General features: G+C 59.2%; 1 pseudogene; it reads left to right on the top strand.

Annotated features, from left to right (window-relative positions):
* Positions 1 to 1,112: 1,112 nt before the first annotated feature.
* LOC128828028 (E3 ubiquitin-protein ligase Rnf220-like) lies at positions 1,113 to 23,048 on the top strand (annotated as a pseudogene).
* The last annotated feature ends 2,777 nt before the right edge of the window (positions 23,049 to 25,825 follow it).

Here is a 25,825-nt window from a genome sequence, read left to right as displayed (position 1 = left end):
TGGCCTCGCTCAAATACACACACCTCTGCCCACACACACACACACACACACACACACAGATATGCTGGCCTCGCTCAAATACACACACCTCTGCCCCCCCCCCCCCCACACACACACACAGAGATATGCTGGCCTCGCACAAACACACACGCCTCTGCCTACATACATAGATATGCTGGCCTCACACAAATACACGTGCCTCTGCCTACACACACACACACACACACACACGCTGGCCTCAATAGCAGTGAGGCTGCTCCCAATCCAACACAAATCCTGGAAGCTGCTAATGACTTATTGGGCCTAATTCCGCTCTTGCATACGCGGGTATAAAGGGGTGTCACTCCATCGGCCTCAAAGGGCCAGATCCCACCGGGGGTCAATCTGCATCGATCCATTGGGGCAAATGGGAGCAGACCCCAGCTGGCATAGATGGGCTGTAGATGTCACTCCTTTGGCGTCAACGAACCCTGAGCCCCCACCGGGGTAAAGCGGTGTGGCTCCATTTACACCAGCTGGGGGGAATCAGGCCCTGGGGGCCCCCTGCAGCGCAGGAAGAGAGAAGGGCCCGGATTCTCTCTGCTCGGCGAGTGTGTGTGTGTGTGTGTGTGTAGTCCAGCATGTGCAAACGCCAGGAGAAAGGGGCAGTAATTTGCCTTTAATGGCTGAGTAATGGGATTAAGTGCCCCCCTGCAGCGGCGGTGGGGGGGGAGCAATCCACAAACAGGCACATCTCTCCTTCCCCCGCCAGCAGCATCCTGTATCCTGACCCTTGGGTCAGTGACTTACACCCTTGCCTGGGCCCTTCCCAGCTGGCCCAGCCCCCTCCCAATTCCCAGCCCATTCTCTGGAGCCCGCCTGAGCCCCAATCCCGGCCCCATTGGCTCAGGCCCTCGCCCCCCAGAGCAGCTGTTTATCTAACTGCTCTCTTCACTTTCCCCTTTGTCCCATCAGGGGGTCTTCCTTGATTCCTTGTAATTCACCCGCCCAGACCACCCACAGTCCGGCCTGCCCAGCTGCGAGGGAACCACAGGGGTGGGAGGGGGGTGTTAGGTGCTCCCCGCCTGCGTTTCCACCTGCGGCATTTGGAGCCCCAGTACCAGAGACGATCCACATGGGAACACGCAGAGCGAGTGGGTAGAGCAGGGGCTGGGAGTCAGGACTCCTGGAGTCCATGCCAGCTCTGGGAGGGGAGTGGGATCTCGTGGTTAAAGCACACTGGGGGACTGGGAGTCAGGACGCCTGGGTTCTATCCCTAGTTCTGGGAGGGGAGTGGGATCTAGTGGTTAAACCACACTGGGGGACTGGGAGTCAGGACGCCTGGGTTCTATCCCTAGTTCTGGGAGGGGAGTGGGATCTAGTGGTTAAAGCACACTGGGGGACTGGGAATCAGGAGGCCTGGGTTCTATCCCTAGTTCTGGGAGGGGAGTGGGATCTCGTGGTTAAAGCACACTGGGGGACTGAGAGTCAGGATGCCTGGGTTCTATCCCTAGTTCTGGGAGGGGAGTGGGATCTAGTGGTTAAAGCACACTGGGGGACTGGGAGTCAGGACGCCTGGGTTCTACCCCTAGTTCTGGGAGGGGAGTGGGATCTAGTGGTTAAAGCACACTGGGGGACTGGGAGTCAGGACGCCTGGGTTCTACCCCTAGTTCTGGGAGGGGAGTGGGGTTTAGTGACGTGAGAAGTGGGCACTGGGAGTCGGGACTCCAGGCTGCTATCCCCAGCTGTGCCGCGGAATCATGTTGCTGCTCCGTGCCTCAGTTTCCCCATTGGTAAAATCGGGATAATAATGTATTTGTGCCTGTCTATCCATAGATCACCTTACATATCTGCCCATCTAGTCACTTATAGGAACTGCGTATATAGTGGAGTAAAACAAAAGTCTCGAATGAATGTTTTCCAAGCTCCAGATAGTGGAATGTTTTCCAAGCTTCCAGCAGAGACAGAAGTGACTTCACGGGTCATAAACCCTCCTATGCGTCTGTAGGCCATAGTCTCCGCCGACAGGTTTCAGAGGGGCGGCCACGTCAGTCTGTATCAGCAAAAACAACGAGGAGTCCGGTGGCACCTCCGAGACGAACGTGGAGTGGAATTTTCCACTCCATGCCTCTGATGAAGTGGGCTCCAGCCCACGAGAGCTTGTCCAAAGACATCTGTGAGTCTCAGCTGATTGAGTTTAGGGTGGTTCGCACTAGCGGAGGGTCTGCCCTTTGTACGATGACCGTGAGGCCCACCAAGGCAGGGAGAGAATTCGGCCTTGCTTGAGCGCTGTCTAGGTGACGATGGCGGGTCGGGTTTGAGAACCGGCCCCGCGTGCTCGGACACAACTTGGGACCTAGTAGAGAGCTAGGCTGCCTTTAGCACAGCGCCCCCTAGTGCCACACTTGGGCACTGGCTCCAGCACTGACGGCCGCCCCTTCCTGAGCCTCCCACTTGTTCCCTGCAGCACAGCGCCCCCTAGTGCTTCATTGGGGTAGTGGGGCCAGCCATGCCTGCCAGGGGAGAGCGCCCCCTGCTGACCCTCCCACTGTGCTCCCTGCAGCACAGCGCCCCCTAGTGCCACAGTGGGGTCAGCACTGATTCAGAGGGGCAAGCACCCCTCCCAAGCCCCGCCCCCACACTCCATGCAGCACGTCGCCCCCTAGTGCTGCACTGGGGCTGTGGGGATGGCACCGATTGCCAGGGGAGCGCGCCCCCTCCTGAGCCCCGCCTCGCTCCCTGCAGCACAGCACCCCCTGCTGAGCCCCCGCCCCGCTCCCCGCAGCACGTCGCCCCCTAGCCCGTTGGTTAATTGTCTCTCTCTCCCCTTAGGTCCCCGTGCTGTGGCACGATGGAGAACTCTCCCGGCCTCCTGAACCCCCTGGCATCCCCAGCCCTCCTGGTCCTGGCCTCCACTTCGGAGGGCACCCGGAGCACCAGCACCCCATGCCAGCAGCCCCACCACTTTGGGGTGCCAGTTGCCATGGAGAAGCCGTCCCAGCTGCCCTTCCTCGGCGCGGCTTATTCCCTGGTGTACCCCCACCCCGACCGCCTGGCGCCCGCCAGCCGTGACTACCCCCCCGCAGCTGCTGCCCCTCCCGCCGCCTTTTGGCCCCCCCAGCCTGGAGCGGGGCGGGGTGGGCATGCTGGGCTACGGTGCCCTGCACCCCTTCGCCCCCTTCCACCTCGCTGACGACGTCGAATGCTTCCCGGGGGGCTTCCTGGCGGGCAAGAGGCCCAAGGGCCGGAGCGGGTCGGAGCCGCCTCAGGTCTGCTGCCTGGCGCTGGAGAAGGAGATGGAGGCCCAGCGCGCCCAGATGGGGCTGGAGCCCATTGGCGGGGTGTCCGGGCTGCAACCGTATAAGGGCTCCCCGAATCCACGGCATGGCAAGCCAGGTAGGGGGCGAGGGCAGCACCCCCAGCATCCCTCGGCACACTGGGGGTGGGGGACAGAATGGGGGAAAACCGAGGGAGAAAGAACCAAGTGGGGGATGGATCTTGGGGGGCTTGTCTGCCCCCCTTCCCAGGCCAGGGGCTCTAAGCCTGGGTCCCCCTGGGGAACCCCTTCTCCCTCCTGTCTGTCCACACCCCTTTCCCTTGCCCTCCTCAGCAGCCCTCCCTCGCCCAGTCTGGATCTAACCCCACCCCCCGCCAACACCCACTTTCCCTCACTGTATTCACCCGCTCCCCCTTCCCCTTGGCCTTTTGGGCTGCTCCCCCATCCTGGTAACCCCCATCTCCCCTCACCCTCTCCAACTCCCCCATCCCCTTGCCATCCCGGGCCCCCTCCCCGCAGTGTCCCCTGCTGCCACCCCTCCCCTGACTGGCCCCAGGACCTCCCCCTTGCCATTGAAGGGGGCTGAATGGCCGTGGCGGAGGGGCGGGGAAGTGGCGGGCTGTGGGGAGCACACGGGGAGCGACGCTGTGGGTGGGTTATGGTGCACTTACATACTGTATTCATGTCCTGGGAGCTATTGAAGAAGATCTGGGGCCCACGACCCCTGAATACGGGGTCAGGGTAGATGTGTGTGTGTGGGGGGGGGATTGGACAGGACCTCCCACCCAAAGGGAAGCAGCCAAACCTCCCAGGGTGGGACAGCATGGAGTGGGTAGAGCGTGGGGGGCGGAGGTCTGGGGATCCGGACTCCTAGTTTCTATCCCCAGCTCTGGGAGAGGAGTGGGGTTTAGTGGTTAGAGCAGAGGGGGGCTGGGAGTCAGGATGACTGGTTTCTATCCCCAGCTCGGGGGGCGGAGTGGAGCCTAGTGGTTAAAGCAGGGGTCGCTGCGAGTTAGGACTCCTGGGTTCCACCTCCAGCCCTGCCACTGACTCACCGTGTGACCATGGGCATGTCCCGTCCCTGTGCCGTGCCTCAGTTTCCCCCAGTGTATAATGAGGGATAATGATGCTAACCCTCCTTTGCAACATGCTTGAAGACCATTGGCTGGGAAGGTGCCAGAATCAGGGAAATGAACAATAAACTTCCCGCGTGCCTCTTGGGAACCTCCCCTCTCCCATCCATCTGATTCAGGATAGTGGGGTAGCGAGGGAGCCGCAGGACAGACCAAGAACCAACACTGCAGCAGGGGCCTCGGGGGGTGGGTGGTTCCTGGGTCCCCCATTTCAGGTACTTGCAGCTTCCTACCCTCAGACCACACCCTGGGCCAGGTCACCCCAGAAAAGTGGATGAGTACCCTGCTCTTACCACTAGACCTCACTGCCCTCCCCAAGCCAGGGATAGAACCCAGGAGTCCTGACTCCCAGCTCTCCCCTGCACTAGGCAACACTCCCTTCGCAGGGCTGGGGACAGAACCCAGGAGTTCGGGACCTATGAAGCTGCAATCTTCCCCTGGGCTTTTCTCATAGAGGTGGGCTGGCCGCCACCTGCCCCAGTGGGGCTGGAAGGGTGGGGCTGGAGGTGGGTATGGCTCTCCCAGCCCCCCTGCCCCCTGGTTGCTCTGGGGTCATTATCCTCAGGGCTCCTAATCTGTCTTGCATCGCTCCCCGCTCTCACGATCAGACAGTCCCTGCACACTGTCGCACACTCACCCTCTCATGCACGCGCATGATTCCCCAATCACGCCTGCTCAGACACACACAATCACCCCCCATCACAGCCTCTCTCTCACAATCACACGCCCCTGCACACTGTCGCACACTCACCCTCTCATGCACGTGCACGCTTCCCAGTCACGCCCGCTCAGACACACACAATCACCCCCCATCACAGCCTCTCTCTCACAATCACACGCCCCTGCACACTGTCGCACACTCATCCTCTCACGCACGCGCACGCTTCCCAATCACGCCTGCTCAGACACACATAATCACCCCCCATCACAGCCTCTCTCTCACAATCACCCCCCCACACACTGTCGCACACTTACCCTCTCACGCACGTGCACGCTTCCCAATCACGCCCGCTCAGTCACACACAATCACCCCCCCCAATCACAGCTTCTCTCTCACAATCACACCCCACAGGCCCTGGCACAATCATCAACTCCCAGAGACAATCTCACGCACACACACACAGCCGTCCCCCACCCACACCCACACCTGCAGCAGCTGCATCTGAAAAGGGAAAAGCCCATTGCGTGGGGGGGGGGGGGCAGCACCGTGCTTTTGTTTGCCGGCAGAAAGGGCAGCCTATCAACAGTGACAACGCCCCCCCACACCCGCCCTGCCCCCCCTTCCCTCCACTCCCCTCCCCATCTGCCCTGACAGTGCAACTTTAGGTTGGGAAAAGCAAACAAAGATTAGGCAGGTGTTTAAACTACTCCCCAGACCCCCAGCTGCCCTCCTGGGTTCTAACTCCAGCTCTGGGACGGGAGTGGGGTCTAGTGGTTAGAATATGGGGGAGCTGGGAGCCAGGACTCCTGGGTTCTATCCCCAGCTCTGGGAGGGGAGTGGGGTCTAGTGGTTAGAGCAGGGGAGCTGGGAGTCTGGACTCCTGGGTTCTATCCCCAGCTCTGGGAGGGGAATAGAACCCAGCCCCTGTGCGCCACAAATCTGGACATCTGGAGCTGGGATTTTCCTCTCTCCATTGACCCCACCCCCAAATCTGCTAAGCCCCCTGAAATTGACATGCTTTGGGGTGGACTCTCTCTTGTTTGGGGGGAGGGTGTTTCAATGCGGCGGCCTGTCCCAGCAAGTGCTCACTCTCCAAACCATCCCTGCTTGTTTTAACTCCCTGAGGCTAACCACAATTGCCGGTCGGGGCCTGCCAGGGCCGCGGCTAGTTGGAAGATTACAGCCCTTGCTAAAATGGTTGGGACAAATTCACCGCAGACAGCAGCTCTGTGGCAAACTCTAGGGATCCCACATAATCGCCCTGAGTTACCACATGGGCTGGGCAGACAGCAGGGGCTGGGGGAGGCAGCGAGCCAGCAGCCCCGTCTCTGACTCCCTTTGGGGCCTTGAGCCGTTTTGCTTCCTGGGCCTGCCCTCGCCTCAGTTTTCCCATCGCTACCGAGCTGCAGGAGTGTGGCGCCGACGGCAAGTCAGTGGGTCTGATTCTCTTCTTCCTTACATCGGGGTAAATCAGGAGTCAGCGGTGTAAATCCGCAGCTGCGCTGGTGTAGGTGAGATCAGAATCAGGCCCAATGGGGTCTGTTCGGCCACAGGAGCTGGGGTCCCACTGTTAGTTTAAGGCCGGGGATCTCAACCTTTTCCTTTCGGAGTTCCCCCCACCCTAACGCCAGCCCTGCTTGGCGGACCCCCTGAAACCTGTTCCCGGCCCCCGCAGTGGGCCCTGGACCCCTGGTTGTTTTAAGGGCTAATTAGAGTCTAAGGTCTGATGACACTTAACCCTGCACCTCCAAATTCCCAGGATCACGTCGCGTCTACACTAAGCGAGGAAATCCCTTTCGAGGAGAGCGGCTGCTTCTCTTGCTCGGCTGGGGAGTGTCTTCAGAGCGACACCGCCCCCTACAGCTGTAGCGGTGCCGGTGCCTTCTGGGAACCCCCTGCCCCATAGCCGTCAGGGCTCAAACCCTCCTGCCTTGCTGGACATCTCTTGCAGTAGAGACGAGCCAACACTTCATAGAAAAGGGGCCTTCTGCATTGACGCTGCTGGACCCAGGACAAACCCCGTCGCTGTCCTGGGCTTGCTCACCACTAGGGGTCTCCCCATTGTCTTGTGGAAGAGGTTGGCATGGTCCAGGGCAGGCTGGCTTTGATTCTGTTAGGATGGGGTCCCTGCTCTGCGGCTGGGCCCAGGAGGGGTGGGGGGCTGGTAACTTGGCAATGGCAGGGCGGACGCACACAACAGAGCAACCTCTATTTATCTCCCAGCAGGAGTCAACCACACGGTACAAACGCAACCTTTTCACGAGCCGCTGAGCAATCCGGCATCTCCCCCCTCCACTTTGCACGACTGTCCCACCCCGGCGGGGGGAGCTCGGGTGGGCTTGGCTGGCCCCCTCTTTCTCTTGGATCTTGTCTTTTTGTCATGCTAATCCCCTCGCTGGGTGTATTCATCTCCGTCATTCTCTCCAGGCTGCCAGGAGAACAGTGGCAGATGGATGAGATGCAGGGTAGAAAGTCTCCATAATCCAGTTCATGTCCCACTCCCCACCCCCACAGGCACGCATTACTAATGGGGCTAAGAACCTTGCTAACCACTGGGGCAGCACGCAAACAGCATGGGCCCACCTGTGCCTACGGGGTTAAACAGATCGATGCCTCATACAGAGGATCAGCTTCAAGAACCCTCAAGTCTTCAAAAAAATCACAAGTCCTTCCACCCCCCCATGAAGTTGGCTTAAAAATCATGAGGGGTTTTTAAAAACAATACCTAGATATTTTAAATTGTACCGTTTCCCTGGGGAGGGGAGGGGATGGCCTGATGATTGCTTGGAGTCTTTAAAATGAGATGTAAGGATCTTTTAATGGGTGTGTTTTAATCCAGCTTCTGGGAGAAATTCGGGCTGTGTGTGGTGGGTCAGGGGTCAGGTGGGCTGGTCATGTAGGTCCCTTTCGGCCTGGGAAGCTTCCTGATGCTCCCAGCTCTGCATTAAGATAATGACTAGAATCCACTCTCATGCTTCAGGGCAGCAGCCAGTTGCATGCAGGGGTCAGGAAGGAATGTCCCAGTCCACCCCCTTCCAATGCACAATTGGCCAGATGGATCCTGGGTTTATAAGGTGGATAGAAAGCTGGCTAGATCGTCGGGCTCAGCGGGTAGTGATCAATGGCTCCATGTCTAGTTGGCAGCTGGTTTCAAGTGGAGTGCCCCAAGGGTCAGTCCTCGGGCCAGTTTTGTTCAATATCTTCATTAATGATCTGGAGGATGGTGTGGACTGCACTCTCAGCAAGTTTGCAGATGACACTAAACTGGGAGGAGTGGTAGATACACTAGAGGGTAGGGATCGGATACAGAGGGACCTAGGCAAATTAGAGGATTGGGCCAAAAGAAATCTGATGAGGTTCAACAAGGACAAGTGCAGAGTCCTGCACTTAGGACGGAAGAATCCCATGCACTGCTACAGACTAGGGACCGAATGGCTAGGTAGCAGTTCTGCAGAAAAGGACCTAGGGGTTACAGTGGACAAGAAGCTGGATATGAGTGAACAGTGTGCTCTTGTTGCCAAGAAGGCTAACAGCATTTTGGGCTGTATAAGTAGGGGCATTGCCAGCAGATCGAGGGATGTGATCATTCCCCTCTATTGGACATTGGTGAGGCCTCATCTGGAATACTGTGTCCAGTTTTGGGCCCCCCCACTACAAGAAGGATGTGGAAAAATTGGAAAGAATCCAGCGGAGGGCAACAAAAATGATTAGGGGCTGGAGCACATGACTTATGAGGAGAGGCTGAGGGAACTGGGATTGTTTAGTCTGCAGAAGAGAAGAATGAGGGGGGATTTGATAGCTGCTTTCAACTACCCGAAAGGGGGTTCCAAAGAGGATGGATCTAGACTGTTCTCAGTGGTACCAGATGACAGAACAAGGAGCAATGGTCTCAAGTTGCAGTGAGGGAGGTTTAGGTCGGATATGAGGAAACACTATTTCACTAGGAGGGTGGTGAAGCACTGGAATGCGTTACCTAGGGAGGTGGTGGAATCTCCTTCCTTAGAGGTTTTTAAGGCCCGGCTTGACAAAGCCCTGGCTGGGATGATTTAGTTGGGAATTGGTCCTGCTTTGAGCAGGGAGTTGGACTAGATACCTGCTGAGGTCCCTTCCAACCCTGATATTCTATGATTCTATGATTCTATGACCCTATCGCGCTAGGTGCTGTACATTATTAGGTGTATTATGGTAACATCCAGGAGCCCCACTCATGGCCCAGGACCCCCATGTGCTAGGTGCTGCAGAGCCAGCCGACAGAAAGACAGGCCTTGCCCAGAGCGTTTCCAATCTATGGTGGACTTCCCAGCCCCTCTGCTCGGGCCGCTCTCTCTTGACACTGATCTATGCTGCCGCTTTTGGGCATTTCGATGACCCTTCACTGCCTCAGCCTCTTTGGCTTGGGAATCTCCCCACCACGCCCTTCCAGCGCCATCATCCCCAGGACCTGGATCTCCCCGCCTCCTGCCTGCCCTGGCTGAAAAACGCAGGGAATCTCAGACCCCACCTCCTCGGCATCAGCCTGTCTCTGGGTCCTGCCGGCCGGGCAGGAAGGCCATGCATGGCCAGTCCCCAGGACAGGGGTACCCCTATCCCCGCCCCATGCTCCCAGCTAATCCACACTGGGGACCCTTTGCAGGTTACTGAGGGGCTGGAGAGCTGATCCTGCCCACCCCCAGAGGCCAAATCCCCCCACCCTAGTGCCCCCTGGGTCAGAAAGAGAATGCCTGACCCCGCCCCATGGCAGTGACAAATGAGGGGGAAGGGGCCGTGCTGGGGGGCCCAGGACTCCATTACATCTCACATGTATTCACAGCTCCCCGGGTGTGACCGGCCGCCCAGCTAGGGGCATAAAGCCTATTTTCCATTCAGCTGGGCGGGCTCGGGACCCCCCACGGCAGGGCTGGGAGGGGGAGGCCCCTTTGGGCCTCTCCGTCAGGCACCCGGCGGTGACAGGGCGTGAAGAGGACAAATTGGCGTAGCTGATTCTCTCCAGGGGGGCCCTGGCCCCGAGGGGAGGGAGGAGCCCAGATCCAGCCCCTGCTGACACACCCTCCCGATCTGTCTTTGGCAGACGGGGTGGGGTGGGGTGGGGTGGGGTGGAGAGGGGGACAGAGGAGACAATGGCCCTTCAGGATCTTAACTCAAGCAGAACTTTCTCCTCCATTTCCCCCCCCCCTGCACTGTGCAGCCATCCACTGCCTCCTCCTTCCCATGCCAGGGAGGGGCTGAGTAATAGAGGTCCAGTGGGGGGGGGGGGGGAGCTGGACACCCCACCCCCCCCGTCCCCCTGCAGATACACCTCACTGGGCCCAGTCTAGAATCAGCAGCACAAAGATCGGGACTCAGCCTCCCAGGGAAATTGGGGAGGATTATCCTCAGTCTACAGACTAGGGAAACTGAGGCGCTGGGGAGTGACTCTCCCAAGGTTATGCAGAGAGCTGGTGGCTAGACTGGGAATGGAACCCAGGAGTTCTGCTCCAGCCACTAGACTCCCCTCCCCGCCCAGGCTGGGAACAGAACCCAGGCATCCCGGCTCCCTGTACCCCCCTGCTCTAACCATGACACCCTACCCCCCTTCCAGACCCCAGGAATAGAACCCAGGAGTCCTGGCTCCCAGCCCCATCTGGAGTTGGGGTCTCTGACAATAGCGCTGAGGCCCAGAGCTCTCCATCACAGAAATGCCCAGTGAAGCTGAGATAATCATTCACTCCCCCCCCTCCGCCCCCCCCCCCCCCCGCTGTTGTGTTGTTGTTACAGCTCATGACACGTTTGCAGTGAAATTGGAATCCCCACCACTGGGAATTGCCTGGCTTCCTTCAAATCTCCGCCCCTGGCTGGTGGGAAGGCTTCCCCCCCCCACGCCTCTGCACTGACTGGTGGTTCCTCCCCCCCCCGCCTCTGCACTGACTGGTGGTTCCTTCCCCCCCCCACGCCTCTGCACTGACTGGTGGTTCCTCTCGCCCCCCCCCACGCCTCTGCACTGACTGGTGGGTCCTCCCCTCCCCGCCCCCTGGGTGGTGGAAGTTGGAGATTTGGAACCTTGAGTTTCACTTTGAGGGATTCTGTGGGGTTTTGTCTGACGTGGAGACTCAGAACGAAACTCCGGGAGTTGGAGGCTGCACTGGTCAGCAGGGGAGAAAGTGCTGTCAGGGAACTCCAGTCAGATGTCATCTTGTAAATATCGCCTGCCATGGCGCTCACTGGGGGGACCATTGTGCCAGGCGTGGCCCAGACCCCGACCGAGATCAGGGCCACATTGTGCCGGGCGCTGCACAGACCCCGACCGAGATCAGGGCCCCATTGTGCCAGGCGCTGCACAGACCCCGACCGAGATCAGGGCCCCGTTGTTCCGGGCGCGGCACAGACCCCGACCGAGATCAGGGCCCCATTGTGCCGGGCGCTGCACAGACCCCGACCGAGATCAGGGCCCCATTGTGCCGGGCGCTGCACAGACACATGGTAGGAGACAGTCCCGCCCTACCCCACAGAGCTCACAATCTAGTAGACAAGCCAGACAAAGGCCGGGTGAAAGCCAGTGTGCTAAGCCACTGTCATGGTGGAAGGATGTTCGTGTAGTGACGACATTACGCAGAGACGCAGCTGCAATTCCTGGCTCTGCCATGACTCCCTGTGTACCCTGGGGGAAGTCACGGCCCTGCTCTGTGCCTCAGTTTCCCCATCTGCAAAATGGGTTACCAAGACCCCTTCTGCCTCTCTAGGTTGAAGAGCTCTCCAGGAAGGGTCTGCCTCTCCCCTGGAGTTTGTACAGCACCAAGCGCAACAGGGCTCTGATTTTGGATAGAAACAACAATAATTATCCTCATTTTACAGATTGGGGAAACCAAGGCACAGAGCCAGCCTGTGGTGAAAATCTAGGGGTTTCAATAGGAAGTAAAATCCTGAACAGTGCGGGGAGCCCATGGAAGAGCTGGGAAGTGAGGCTAAAGCCCCAAAGGTCCAGATCCTCCCTTCCGGGCCCAGATCAGCTTGAGTGAGAAGCTCAACCGTCAATATTGATATGCACATTGTCTCTGCGGGGGAGGGGGGGGGGGCTCGCCCCGCCTCGCCCCGCCTCGCCCCGCCTCGCCCTACAGCTGTCTGAGGCCTGCCCTGCGGGCGTCAGTTTCGCAGGAAGTTCTACCTTGCAGCTGGAAAGTTTGGGTTTTTTTCGAGAGCAAATAAACAGAACCGAGGCACCTTGCTGATTTTTGGCCTCCTGGGACGTGGAATTGAAACTGGGCAACGTGGTCCCTTTTCAGCTCTAGGACTTTGGAGGTGGGGGCGGAGGGGAAGGCTAAAAACAACCCGCTGCTTGGGAAACAACATTTCATGAGGTCAGTGAGACCCAATGAGATCTCAGCTCTGCCGCTGCCTAGGGCGAGGAGCGTGCCCGCTCCGTGCCTCAGTTTCCCCTCTCACTCCCTTTGTCTATTTAGCTTGTCAGTGGGAGTTTTGCCGCTATGAAGTCAAAGGCAGGGCTGGAACCCAGATGTCCTGACCTCAGTCCAATGCCCTGGATTACATCACAGTGCCTCTGCGCACACCTTGCCTCTTGGGGTGCGTACAGCGCCTAGCGCAATGTGGGGCGAGGGGACGCTGGTCTCGGTTGTTGCCTCTGGCCGCTATAACCAGGGCTGATCTTGCATCGGCTGATAAGGAAGAACTGTCACACCGTTGATCTCTCTGCAAAACCTCCTGTGCTCCCCCAGCCTTAATCTCTCCCTTATCCCAACCCGTTCAGACCCAAGCCGTGCCTCCCACCCCTGCCAGGCAGCAGGTGCCCTGCTGTCCCTGGTTGGAGACAATAACCCCAACAGGCACCGGGGATTGATTAATAGCTCGTTAACCAGACCCTGACCCCCAGCCAGGGCTGAAGGAAGAAGCTCCCGGGGTCACATCGCAGAGGGCAGCAGCTGATCGACCAGACTGATTGATTGGGGATCTCCGCTCCCCGGGCTCCTTGGCCCCAGCTGCCCTCTGCTGGCCCCCCGGAGAGGCCTGGGCTTGGTAGCCAGCTCCTCCTGCTTCTTAGGGTGGGACAGGGACTTGCAGATTCGGCCCCGCCCAGCAGGAGGCGCTGGGGGGAGTGGGGCAGGAGCGCTGGCTGTGGGGGCGGGGGGAGCACCCAGCTGGGCGGGACGTCCCCAGGGCTGTGGGTCTGACTAGGGTGCCTCCTTTTTCCCAGGGGAGAAGAAGCTGGAGCCGTTGGCCCTTCGGTGCCCCCTTTGCCAGAGGGAGCTGCAGTGCACAGAGCTGGGACAGCACCTGCAGCAGGAGATCGAGAGACTCGCCCACCTCCTGGACAGGTACGGGAGCCCCCCGCCCCCTCCCCATGGGCAGGTACGGGAACCCCCCACCATGGACAGACACAGGAGCATCCCTACCCCAGTGAGTCAGCGAGAGCCCTGGATGGCGGGGGGCTTTGTGGACTGGTCCCACTGGAGCTCAACACTCTCCATCCTCCCCCCCGGCAGCTCACCCTTTCCTTCTCTCTCCGCAGGGAGGCCACGACCCCTCTGGAGGACGCCCAGAGATCGTCCCAGGTGAGCTTTCCCTCCCTCTCTCCCTCCCTCCCCGGTGCCGGGGATGGCTGCAGCAAAGGGGTTTTGTCCCTCTTCCCCTCCTCCCTGGGGTTCCCCGCACATCCCCATCACCCTTCCTGGGGAGGGGCACTTAGGAGCTAGAGGCTGAAGTCTCCCCTCTGGGTGAACTCCAGGGGGTGCTATCCTGGCCCAGCCCATCCCAGTCATTGCCCCAGTTCATAGGCTGTGACTGGCAAGAGTAGAGGTGGTGAACACTGATTCTTCGCAGAGAGCTACTGAGACTGGAGTAGCCGCGAGCTCACCCCACAGCCAGCGCTCCTGCCCCACTCCCCACAGCGCCCCCTGCTGGGAAAGGCTGGGACTGGAGTAGCCAGGCGCTCCCCCCACAGCTCCCTGCTGGGAGAGCTTGGACACCAAATGTCCATAATCACTCAACCCCCAGGGGCTCCAGCCACCCCGCTGGTCTTCCCCTGCTGCTTCAGCCCCACATGATCAGCGGCGCAAGCTCACCCCTCACATCTTCCCTTCCAGTCGCCAGCGATCTCCGCTCAGGATGGCACGGATTCTCCCAAGGGGTCGCCGCAGGCCTACGAGGACGGGCACAACAAGGTGGACAGGCAGCAGGTGCGCTTCCCCCCCCCCCCAACCAGACCACAGCCCTCAGCAGGGACTCGAACTGGGGACCTTCGGCTGCGCAGACACTAGCCCCAAACATGGGAGATAAAGGGGCCCTTCCCCCGGCTGGTGTAACTGGCTGTTGTAGTACCTAGACCTTGCCACTAGAGGGAGACACGATTGCATGGAGTAAACCAGGGTGTTGCATGAGATTAGCTGGAGCCATGTGGTGGGGGTTGGGGGGCCTGACTTGGGGTCCCCTTTCTCCCTGACCCCTGGGCAGGGGGGAGGCTCCGCAGATGCAGCTGGGGTGAACCGCTTAGAGCCTGGGGTGGGAGGCGACATGAGAGCAGTTTTCTTCCTTCACCTGAGACTCACCCCTTTGCTTTCTCCCCCCACAGACCTTTCTGCGGGTGAAGTCAAACCGGGAGGGCCGCATGGGAGGTGAGAAGGGGACTCGGGTTGGATCTGGGGTGGGGGGTGGCATTTATACTGGGAGGGGAGGGTCGGACTGAAGCTTTGTTGGGGGTGGATCAATGCTGATAACGAGCAGGAAGGTCTAGTGGTTAGGGCACGGGACCGGGACCTTCACACACACGGGTTTCGATTCCTGGCTCGGACACCAAGCGGTTAGAGCTGGGACTCTAGCTCTAGAAGAGAAGTAGCATCTAACGGTGGGGGTGGACTTTTCCCAGCCGTGCCTCTCACTGACTGCGCGGCACGGCACTGCTCCGTGACTCCGTTTCCCCATATTTGTTGAGTGGGGGATAATAATGTTGAGCCACGTTGGAAAGTCTCTCAGGGGAGGCACTTTAGAAGCAGAAAGCGTGACCCTGGGCCCGTGCCTGGCTTGGCAGACCCCATTTTTGGGGGAATTTAATAATCTGGGTGGGTTAGATTGCAATCTGGGCCCCGATCCAGTGATCCCGATCCCCCTAAATTGTCCCCTGCCCGGGTCCCTCAATGGAGATCCATGGGCTGTCCAGCGCTCCCCATCACCCCCCTCTCCAGAGATACACAGCCTCCTCTGGAAGGTGCTTACCGATTGGTCTCTGTTGTCTTGCAGCCAGAGCCGGCCGGTTTAAGCGGATCAGACCCTGCCTGGAGGAGCAGGTGAGGATCCGGTGCTGGGTGTCTGGGTGTGCATGGATCGGGCCCTGTATCTAAGAGATTTAGCTCCAGAGATCGCCCCTGAGTGGTGCCGTGTTAAACTGCGGCCTAAGGGCCAAGGATGAGGGCAGGCATTTTAATATGAGATTGCACTAGAGACAGTCGTGTGGAGAGTGAGAATGTCCCCAGCAAGGCTTGATACCAAGGTAGATGGGCCCATCGGTCTGATCCAGGATGGCATGAAGTGGGGGGATATGGGGCTACTTGAGTCTGAGGGTCTGATCTGCAGCAATGTGGCCGGGGTGGGGGGATACTAGATTGCAGAGGTGTCCCTTGAGGGTGCTCTGGGGAGACGGTCTCTGCTTCCCACCCCTACCAAGGATTGAACTCCCAGCAGTAAGAGACAGACTCCCCCCACATACGTCCGGTGTCTGTGTCTCTCCCGGAGGCCCAGATGGAGGGGCCTCTCCCCAGGGGCTCCAGGCTGGCCGAGGCAGAGGACGAGTTCTCCGACGAGAGCCGCTGTGGCGGGTACGAATATCGCAGCCCGAAGAAAAACGTCCTGGAGACGAAAGGTAGGGGGCAGCTCTCGCGATGGGGACAGACGGGGGGGCTTGGGAGGCATGCGTGTGGGTCCCTGCCCCCCCCCCAGGTGTGTGAATTCTCTTCTTGCCCTCCCTCTTCCTCGCTTTCCCCCTCCGCCGGTGCTCTGGCTGTGTCTGAGCGAGGCCTGGAGCTGATCCGTGTCAGTTACTCCCAGGTGCCTCTAGGCTGCTCTCTCCTGCCACCGTCCCAAGCACAGGAAGGGAGTAACTGAGAATTCACCCGTGATGGGTCTGTTCAGCCCTGGGCTGCACCGGCTCTGAGCCAGCCGGGCGTTCCTACCCCCTCCCCAAAGGAGCTCTCTTGAGAGGGAGGGGGGCTGTTCACCCCTGTGGAGCTATCGGATGAGTTTGTTACACTGGGGTTAGAGTCGGAGCAGAACCTTTGATGCTGGAAAATGGGCTTGGTCAGACTAGAGTAGGGTGTGATACACCTGTGGGTACTGGGGGCGAGACCACTGCCCTCTACTGAAAGGAATCAGAATGCTCAGGTGTGTGTCATAAGCCCTGTATTGCTAATGGAGATTCTCCTTTAATTCAGGCAGCAGAAGTTTAACCCTTTGGAGGAGGCGAAGGCTCTGTCCCCGAGGCCCCCTGTGTATGGCTTAGCTGAAATCCAGGGCGTCTCTGCTCCGCAGTGCACAGATTCCAGGCAGATTCACCCCTTCTGCTTTGTTCTTGTTTTTAAATCCAAACCCCTCTCCACAGCACGTTCCCCAGCCAGAGGCCGAAACGTCACAAATTTCAGTTCCTCAAACCCACACCTGGATTTGTACAGACTGGTTGGCTCACCAGAACCCGGCTGAGAAATCTGACCGTTTCCTGTACTTCGCGCTTCCTGCCCTCGCTTCAGCCTGGGCTCAGTTCCTTGCTATGGCATTCACATCCCCAGGGACCTCATGGGATTAGAGTGAGGGGAGGGGGGCTGGGAGTCAGGACTCCTGGGTTCTATCCCCAGCTGTGGGAGGGCAGTGGCGTCTAGTGATTAGAGCTGGGGGGCGGTCAGGTTTGGGATCAGGACTCCTGGTTTCTATCGGCTGCTCTGGGAGGAGAGTGGGATCTAGTGGTTAGAGCACAGGGGGGCTGGGAGTCAGGACTCCTGGGTTCTATCCTCAGCTGTGGGAGGGCAGTGGTTACCTAGTGCTTAGAACACTGGCTGTGAGAGAAGGGAGTATTGTCTAGTGGTTGGAGCAGGGGACTGGGAGCCAGGACACCTGGGTTCTCTTCCTCTGTGTGACCATGGTCAAGTCATGTCCCCCCCCCCCCGGTGTGCCTCAGTTTCCCTATTTGTATCATGGGAGTTATACTTCCCAGGGTGGGTTGTGAATCTTTCCAAAGCCCTTTGACACAATCCTTAGCTTGGCTGGCTGGTGCGATAAGAAAGGCAGGATGGTCCAATGAGTCTAGGATGTGGGAGACCAGGGTTCAAGTCCCTGCTCGGCCACAGACTTCCGGTGTGACCTTGGGCAAGTCACTTAGCCTCTCCCTGCCTCAGTTTCCCCATCTATACAACGGGGATAATAGCCCTGCCCTGCCTCCTGGGGGGTTGTGAGGATGTGCAGATTGTGAGGTGCTCAGATACAATGAGAATGAGGGCCACCTAAGATAGACCAGACAATACAACGGGTTGTTAATTATCAATGGTAATTAGCAGCAAAGGCGGGGGTGGGGCAGGAGAGAGGCCAGCCTCAGATCCCTCAATGGAAAGTGAGAAGCCAACAGAACGGACACCTGGGCCCAGCTCCCGAGCTGGCGTAAACTGGGGTCACTCCATTGGAGTCGGTGGAGCTCTGCGGCTCTACACCAGCTGGGGGATCTGGCCCTTGTGGAATAACTTGCCCCAAATCTCTCCCCCTTTCCTAGTGTGGCCTAGTGCAAGTCGTGTTGCCGCTCAGTGCCTCAGTTTCCCCTCCCAGTCTGTGTCTATTTGGAGTGTAAACTCTTCAGGGCAGGACTTGTTCTGCGTCCGAGGAGCACTGGGAACCTGATTTCTGTTGGGGGATCTTAGATGGGAAGCTCTCTAGGGCAGAAACGATCTCTTTGTTCTGGGTCTGTACAGTGCCCAGCACAAGGAGGTCCTGGGCCGTGACTGGGGTTCTTAGGTGCTACCGTAATACACCTAATAAATAATGTTCAGCACCCCGCATAATGGAGTCCTGCTGGGCCATGACTGGGGTGCCTAGGTGCTACCGTAATACACCTAATAAATAAGAAACTACACTGACACTCGTCCTGGGGATCCAGAGTTTTAGTCCAGTTATGCTTGCCATCCTCCGCCCTCCGTCTTCCTCACCAAAAATTGTGCAGGGTCTTAGTTCTGCCGAATAAAAACAAACGTCAAACCCGGCGAACTTTGGATGAGACAGAATTCTTGTCGGGATTATCGCTTTGCTGGGCGCTTTCGGAGAGGAGCCGGTGGCCCTGGTTCTTAACGATCGGGCGTTGCGGTGATACAGTCCAGCTCGGGGCCCCGTTACGCTAGGTGCTGTACAGACCCGTTGTCCCATGCTAATGCCGCAAGGGAGCGAGGAGAGGGATCCCGGCTGTTTAATTTTGTACTTAAAACCGGGGCCTGTCTGGTCAGTTTCTTTGGTGTGAGCTGGTCTGGGCAGGAGCCGTGTTAGGGGTCTGAATGCACAGGTGAGATGGTTTAAAGGACTGGGGCATCTTCCTGGCAAGGAAAAATCCCTTTTAGCAGGACTATGCTGTGATCAGCATAAGGGTGGGGGGGCTGCTGGGCACAGACCAGCCCTCGCGCCCCCTCCCCCCCGCCACTGTTGTTGCCACCCAGGATCTGTCTGGGCTGTCTTGAGACAGGATCTGCTGTCCCTGGGAGGGGGGAGTTGCCGCTGAGTTTGACACTGGCTTCCTGCCCCTAGAGCAGTGCAGCTGGGGAGGCTGTCTCCCTGCACCCCCACCCCCAGTGTCTCCCAGTTCAGGTTGTCACGGTGGAATCCCCTGGCATTGTGGTTTCCACTTCCTCCGCTCGCCCCTCTGTCGGCGGTATCTGGGCAGAGACTTCTCCCAGAGGGAGAGTTGTATTACTACCTGGGGGCGGCGGGGCGGGGGCATTGCTACCCTTATTTCAGGAGCCTGTGCCCCTGCCTGCCGCCCACCCCACCAGCTGCCTTCCTGCCCCCCCTTCCCTGCACATATCTGCTCCCCAAAGCCGCCGTCCTTTCGGGATTCCCCACCAGGCCAGTGGGGTACAGCGATGAGCTGGCCTCCCTCATCCGCCCCTCCCTCCTCATGCTGCTGGCTGACCTTAGGCAAGTCACTGCCCTGCTCCGTGCCTCGGTTTCCCCTCTACCTTCCATCTACTTAGATTGTAAACTCTCTGGGGCACCGTCTCTTGCTGGGTGTTTGTGCAGCGCCCGGTGCAACGGAGGGGCCCGTGATCCCAGGCCGGGGTGGGTCTGTGCAGCGCCTGGCGTGATGTGGGGCAGGGAGGGAGGTCTGATCTGAGTTGGGGGGAATCTCCGTCACACGCTACCATAATAGAGCGGTAAGGCCGTTCGTTTCCCCCCCATCCCCGGCTGGCCACGCGTGGTGGTTGATGAGTGGGGCTCCAGCCCTGGCGAAGAGAGCCGGCTTTTCTACCTCAGCCAGCAGAGCCTGATGCCGTTAGATCTCGGGGGTGGCAGGTTGGGTCCGTACAGCTGATGCCCAGCGCTGTATTAAGAGCCCCTCCCCCATCTCTCCCAGACTGCAGATTCTTGGGGGCACGGAGCAGCGACGAGGCGGACATGGACTCGGACGGTGACGAGCTGCTGGCCTTCGCCAAGCAGACGTATCCTGCTCCCTGTGGGGCTGAGGGAGGAGCTGACCTTCTGGGCTGGGGTGAGGAGCAGGCACAGGGGCTGCGAGGTTTCCCTTCTGCCCCTGGACTAGGTGATCATTCAGAGAAGTGGCGGGGTAGCAAAGCCCCACGGCTGCACCATTCGCACCCGCAACTCACGGAGCTGTGGCTCGTCCCTGCTTCCAGGCCGCACAGCCCTGCGGCTGGAGCTGATGGAGCGCTCCCCCGGCTGACAGCGGTAGTAAGTCCCTTAGTCGCTCCCAAGTGAACCCAAGTGCCAGGCCCTCTATAGGCGCGGGGAGGAGACAGCACACGCTCTAGCCCAGCTGGTTAGCGCTCGTGCAGCCTGGCGCAGAACCAGAGGCCAAGGTTGGATGGAAGCGTCGTACTGGGCCGGTGGTGAACTCACACTAGTGCTTAGAGCAGGGTGGGCTGAGAGCCGGGGCGCCTGGGTTCTAGTCCTGGCTCTGGAAGGGCAGTGGGGTCTAGTGGTTGGAGCAGGAGGGCTGTGACTCAAGACTTGGATTGCTATGCCTGGCTGGGGCCTGGCACTGAACTCTGCCTCCCTCTTTAACTCAGGCAGGTTGCGTGGCCTTTTGTGCCTCAGTTTCCCCCTCCCCAGCCAGTTTGCAAAGTGCTTTGAGATCCTTGAATGAAGGGCAAAGCACACTTGGGATCTGGCCTGGACTGTGGGCTCCATAATCGGCACGTTCCATGACCGCCTCTCTCAGCAAACTCAGCTCGGGCCCTCTCCCTGATTTCAGCCCTGGCTTTTGGGGGACACTGGCTAGATCCGTGGAGCTCTACGGCTTTGCGGGGAGGGGGCTGTAAGGGTATTGTCTCTTCCTTCACTGCCACCTGACCAGGTGCCTGTCTCCAGTCTCGAAGAGCGCCCCAGCGGAGGAGGACAGCAAGAAGCCAGGGGGCCTGGGTGCACCTGGGACAGCAAGAGGGTAAATCAATGGGGGCTCCCTCGTTCTCTTGGCTTCTTTCCAGTGCCCTGTTGCTCAGTCGCTTGCACCTGTCCTGACCCCTCCGCCGCAAGCAAAGTGGAGCCCGCTAGACGCTACAGAAGACCTGTTCCTGGCCATCTCTGTCTGCAGGCCAACGGAAGGGTGCTCCCATGGGCCATCTGCCCTGGCATCCTGCATCTGGCACCGCTGGGACAAACCAGCTAGTCCAGCCCCATTGATCACCAGCCCCGGATCCGTCGGAGGAGGATGTGGGGAGATATTTAGGGTGGGGAGGGGGTAGATCTATAGGGGCTGTTAACCTTGCTGGTGATCAGAGAAACATGAGGCCGGGAGGACGCCCGAGAGGCCGGGTTAAGTACACCTGGACCATCCCTGCCGGATGTTCGTACAACCTCCAGCGATAGGCTTCCCCACCCTCCCTAGGTCACCTGTCCCCGAGCTGCTCCAAGGGCTCCCGGCCCTGGGGGAGTGGGCTGTGGGTGTGTGCACTTGACTGCCCTGACCTGCCCCCTTAATGGGCAGCAGGTTTAAAACAAATAAAAGGAAGTTCTTCCTCACACAGCGCACAGTCAACCTGTGGAACTCCTTGCCTGAGGAGGTTGTGAAGGCTAGGACTATTACAGCGTTTAAAAGAGAACTGGGTAAATTCATGGAGATTAAGTCCATTAATGGCTATTAGCCAGGACGGGTAAGGAATGGTGTCCCTAGCCTCTGTTTGTCAGAGGGTGGAGATGGATGGCAGGAGAGAGATCACTTGATCATTGCCTGTTCGGTTCACTCCCTCTGGGGCACCTGGCATTGGCCACTGTCTGACCCAGTACGGCCATTCTTATGTTCTAATATTCTCCATGGCTCCATCCTGCTAAGAGATGGCCCCGACTCTATCTTCTCTCCCCGGCCCTGCCCCACACGGGCCTGCCCCAGAATCCCAGCACTCCCTCGGGTCGTCTGGATCTGAATTCTGGCTTAGCTCCATCTCTAGTCACCTTCTCCCCCCGCCTTGCTAATGTCCAGTGCCAGCCTCTCGGCTTCTCTCCAATCATCTCCTGTCCCCGCAGCAAGGTGGAGGAGGAGGAGGGAGACTCCGCCCGCACCATGGAGCTGCTGAAGGCTCAGATCCAGGAGCTGCGGCGACGGCTCCTCCGAAAGGACTCGTACAAATGCCACATTTGCCTGGTAAGGGTGGCCCATCCCCTGTTCCCTACAGCGCCCCATGCTGGGAGAGGCTGGGGGTGGAATAGCCGGGAGCTCCCCGACAGCCAGCGCTCCTGCCCTGCTCCCTACAGTTCTTTCCCAACGTTCGGTCTCCTTCCTTTCCAGGACTCGTACTCCGTGCCGTTGACTTCGATTCAGTGTTGGCACATCCACTGCGAGCGGTGCTGGCTCCGGACTCTGGTAACGCCCCCCCTGTCCCTTTTGGGCTTCCTGCCCGTGCTCCATTATCTGCTCCAGAGCGTGAAATACACGGTCCAGAGCCACCCCTTGCGCATTTCGCGGCATAACCCCCCTGCTAGCTCTCCTCTCCCCGAGTCGCTGCTCTGTGGCTTTGAGCCCCCCAATGCTGGCTTGACTCCAGGCATTGATGGCAGGTCAGTGCTGGCCCAGCCCTCTGTCCTGTCCCGTTCAAGCTCTCATACCGTGCCCATCACCATGGTCCCTGGGCACCTGCCCATCATGCATCAACTCACGTGACTGCTATTGTCGCAGGTGATGCCTTCCATTTGCCTCTTCCCAGGGGGAAAATTGTCTCTTCAGTGGTTTCTTATTGTGCTCTTGAAGGGAAGTCTGGTCTGGTGGTTAGAGCAGGGGGGCTGGCAGCCAGGACTGCGGGGTTCCATTTCCAGCCCGGGGGGGGTGTTCCAGTGGTTAGAAGGGGGTGGGGAGGGATGGGAGTCAGGATTCCTGGGTTCCATTCCCAGCTCTGGGAGAGGACTGGGGTCCAGTGAATTGGGGGGGTCCTATTCCTAGCGCTAACACTTAGCGCCCAGAGGTAGCTGCATTTCAGTGGCAGGTAATGGGCGTGTTGAATGCAGGGTGCTCTGACAGAGGGGAGGGCACATTATTAACCTTTTAACAGCTCTCTTTTAAAGCTTGACGTGTCCCGCTGCCCTTTCTTCCAGGGCTCCAAGAAGCTCTGCCCCCAGTGTAATGCCATCACGTCCCCCGCCGACCTGCGGCGCGTGTACCTATGATCTCGGGCCAGCCTCCCAGCACAGATGGCTGCATCCTTCAGCACGAGCCACGCATCCCACTCCCCCCAGACCCCCCCACTGCAGACTGAACCCAAACCGGGAGGCTGCTGACCTGCTAAAAAGACCTGCCCAGAAAGTGAAAGCAAAAGGACCCACGCCTGCTCTGGGCATGGGTCATGATTGGCCGTGGCATCCCCTCGCCACGGCCAGGCGGGACGGGGACGGCCCGGGGGGGGGCGCTGCTCTCTTGTGGCCAGTTTCCTCTTCTGCCCCCCTCTTGTTTGTCTTTTGTTCATTAAGTAAAACCTATTTTTAGTAACGCTTGACCCTGGCCTGAATGCGTCGCTCCCACCCCTCCAAAGAGAGCCGTTGAAGGCTGTGGGCACGCGGCGAGCAGATCTAGGCCCTGCTCCCAGGCTGGGGCACCCCTGAGGGAGTGGGGTCTAGTGGGTTGGGGCTGGGGATCAGGACTCCTGGGTTCCCTTCCTGCTTGGGGGGAGGGGCAAAGGGGGGCTTGCGGTCAGAACTCTAAAGAACCCAATTCGCCCTGGCTCTGCAGTTCAGGATCTCCCAGCCTCCCCCCTCCTGTAGCCACGCTGGAGGGGTGGGCCCCAGGGAGGCGGAAGGGTCTGGGATTCCTTCCCCACTGTGGACTGGCCTGGTGCAGCGCCGTAGTCAAGCAGCCCCTAGGCGCTGCCCCCCGAGGTCAGGCGTGGGTAGCCGGGAGGACTGGGGCTCCACCGAGGGGAAGTGAGCTGCATGAAAGCACTAGCCATATGCAGCCGGAGACAGAACCCCAGGAATCCAGATCCCAGCCCCCTGCTCTACCCACTACATCCTGCTCCTCTCCCAAGCTGAGGATAAACCCAGAAGTCCTGACTTCCAGTCCACCCTGCTAGATCCCCACTCCCCTCCTGAGCGGGGGATCGAACCCAGGAGTCCTAGCAGCCGAGCCCCGTTAAACCCCAAGGCCATACCCCCCACGCACCGGAGTCAGTCTCTCTGCTCCTCCGTACCCTGCCTTCCCCACTGTGCTGAGAAATCACAGCCCTGACGCAACGCGGGCTGGAAATCTACCAAGTTCACATGATGGCCTCATGGACCCCGTGGCAAACAGGAAACCCTGTTGCTGGAACAGGCCTGCCTGGTTTCCCCTGGAGCTAGAGGGTGGCAAATCTCTCCGCTCCCCCCACCCTTCCCTGACTGTTCCCCACTCCCCCAGCGGCTCTGTGCAAGCCCAGTAAAGCTGGGTTATGGCTGAGTTGGGTTATCCCAGCGCCGAGCTCCATGCACTAGGCAACACTGCCTTATATGACACCCGCAGGTCGCCTGGGTTCCATTCTGTGCTCTCGGAGGGGAGCGGAGTCTAGTGGTTAGAGTGGGGGGGGGCGTGACCTTTTTTTTAACAGCACAATTCAGCTCCTGGATCCAGCCATCTGGCCTGTTCAGAGCAGGGGGGTCAGGTGCAGCCCGGTGCTGCGAATCGGGTCGGTGGCAAGGTTCTCACCTGGATGCAAAAATTACCCACCAGGTTAGGAGAGGAAGGATTAATGGTTAGAGGCATCAGGACTCCTGGGTTCTCTGCATAGATCAGGCAGGACAGAGTGGGGTCTAGTTGTCAAAAGACTCACAGGTCGTGCCCACTCTTGGCCCCGTGCGGTCCGTGGGGGGTGCCCCTTTCAGTAAGACGGCCCTTCTCGGGGGTCCACTCTCTCCCGCGGTCAGGCCCCTCCACCTCCTGGAGCTGCATCTCTCTGAGCCTTAGCACATCTGTCTCTGCCATGGGCCCCGTCAGGGAGTCCCCTCTCTCTGGACCTCCGGGGCCTCCAGCCCCCGAAGGGGACGATGCAGCCCTGTTCTCTAGACCGGAGTGACTCTCAGCCAGTGTAAAACAGGAGGTTTATTGAGCGTTGAACACGGCACAGGAAACTCTCAGGGCCTCAAGCCTGGCCTCCCTCAACACAGCCCATCGAAGTCTCCCCTGCATCCAGGTGGGCTCTGCCTGCTCCCCCTCTCCAGCCCCGAGCCCCCCTGCTTCCCAGCTGGGCATCTGATACCCCCGGCCCCAAGCCCCGCCTCTGTCCATTGTCTTCTCTCCAGGTAAACAGGGTCGCCTGGGCCTCCTCTCCTCTCTTCTGTCCTCCGGCCCCTCTGGCTGGAACCGGCTGGTTAGGTCACGGGGTCCTCTCTTCACAGCCCATTGTCCTCCCACTGGCCAGAACTGGCTGGGCCTCCAGGTCACCAGGTAGCCAGGTCACCAGTTGCTGGGGTATCCATCCTCCAGGCCATTGGCTGCGGTCCCAAGTTTCCTCTCCGGTCCTTTGTACCAACAAACGCCCTCTCCCCTCACCTCGTCAAACCAGTACCACCCAGGGGCATTGAGTCCCACTCCCTCTACATGCAAACCATTGGTAAACCAAGGAAAAAAATAAGAAAATCCCCCACTTCATCACACTAGTGGTTAGAGCAGGGGGGCTGGGAGTCAGGTGTCCTGGGTTCTATCCCCAGCTCTAGGACAGGAGTGGGGTCTAGTGGTTAGAGTGTGTGCGGGGGGAGGGGAGAATCTAGGACTCCTGGGTTCTCATTCCATCTCTGGGGTAGGGGGTTAGAGTGGTGAGAATTGGAAGGCAGGACGTCAGGGTTCTCCTTGAGTGATTTGCTGTGTGATCCTTTTTTGTAACACACCACATCACCCGTCAGTGCCTCAGTTTCCCCCCCGGGGCTCAGACTGCCCAGGATTCTGTGAGGCACGCCCAGGAAGCCCGTTGCCACCTCCACGGGTATGAGTTGAAGTAAAGCCTCCGGGATCCTCTGGGGACCGACCTACTGGGAGGAGCTGCGTGCAGGGAGGATGGGGAAGCTGCATGAAATGTGTGGGTGGGAGCAGAGGCCGAGGGGTAGTTTCAAATTCCTCCTCCAATGCGTTCACAGAGCCAGAAAGCA

The sequence above is a fragment of the Malaclemys terrapin genome, chromosome 23 (assembly GCF_027887155.1).
Source record: "Malaclemys terrapin pileata isolate rMalTer1 chromosome 23, rMalTer1.hap1, whole genome shotgun sequence".
Taxonomy (NCBI): domain Eukaryota; kingdom Metazoa; phylum Chordata; order Testudines; family Emydidae; genus Malaclemys; species Malaclemys terrapin.
Note: the sequence above shows the minus strand (reverse complement) of the source record. Positions and strands in the feature narration are given on the sequence as shown.